Source organism: Palaemon carinicauda, chromosome 39 (assembly GCF_036898095.1).
Source record: "Palaemon carinicauda isolate YSFRI2023 chromosome 39, ASM3689809v2, whole genome shotgun sequence".
Taxonomy (NCBI): Eukaryota; Metazoa; Arthropoda; class Malacostraca; order Decapoda; family Palaemonidae; genus Palaemon; species Palaemon carinicauda.
Genome location: NC_090763.1, coordinates 24,746,855 through 24,747,915, shown reverse-complemented (window position 1 = coordinate 24,747,915; position 1,061 = coordinate 24,746,855). Strand labels below are relative to the sequence as shown.

General features: G+C 39.0%; 1 long non-coding RNA gene across 1 annotated transcript; it reads right to left on the bottom strand.

The window, feature by feature from the left end:
• Positions 1 to 311: 311 nt before the first annotated feature.
• On the bottom strand, positions 312 to 1,061 carry LOC137631089 (uncharacterized). Its single transcript, XR_011041851.1, has 2 exons — positions 904 to 1,061; positions 312 to 733 (listed from the first exon to the last, which is right to left on the bottom strand). It is a non-coding gene; the product is annotated as an uncharacterized lncRNA (long non-coding RNA).

The following is a 1,061-nucleotide window of genomic DNA, read 5'->3' as shown; positions in this document are numbered from 1 at the left end:
CCTTCCCACTCCCTTCCTTTCCTTTCATCCTCCCTCTCCCTCCTTTTCCGTTACTTCTCAATCCCTTCCTCCAACTTTCCTACCCCCTTCTTACTCCCTTCCCCCTCCTTTACTTCCCCCTTCTCACTCCCTTCCCCCTCCTTTCTTCTCATATTTTCAATCCTTTCCCCTCATTTCTCCATCCTCTTCACTCCCTTCCTCCTCTAAGCAGAACACCATAAAAATCTGTGATTTGTAAATAAAGGTTGGAAGGAAAAATGTAATTAAATATGATATTTATTACATAAATAAGCCTTTAAAATAACGTAGTAACGGAGTTAAACAGTTGGTTGGAGAACAAGGCAATTCACGTAAATCGTAGGGCGTTTCCTTCGTTCTGCTTCGCTCGCTGTCTGTAAAGAAATATTCAAGAAGATTAGTATCTAAAAGTCATGGTCATTTATATAGAAGAATATACCCATCGGAATAATAACCCACTTAAAATTACCTTACAATTGAGCAACTGAGGTTTACATTAGTATCAGGAAGGAAATAAAAGGGCCGATACATCGAAACCGAACACCATCCTGAAATGAACGGTAAACCTAATATAAATTTGCTCGGTCGTAATATGGGAGACAATTCGTCATAAATATAACCATTCGAAACAATGTATTTGACGATTCTCTTACCCAAGTGTTAAGAACGTGAATTTATAAATAAGCTAGAGTTACTAGTCCGAGAGCTAAATCACCTGAAAGGACAAGAGAATACGATATATAAAACATTGACCACAAAAATCTATTACTAATCTTCATAAGGTTAAAAATGACAGACAGGAAAAACTTGAAATAGGCAACACAAGGCAATGAGAGTTCGCAATAATTACCTTAAAAATAAGCCCTATATATTCTTGGTACTCACCATTGTCGAACCATGCACAAAGGCGTTGCAGATGGATTTTGGCAGATGTTCACAAGAGGGTGACGTAGACCAGGGATCCCAATAAAGGCCTTTAGCCTAAAACAGGCATGTCGGAAGAGTCAAAATTGCAGGAACCTTCCCAGGCGAGTGAGGTCTAA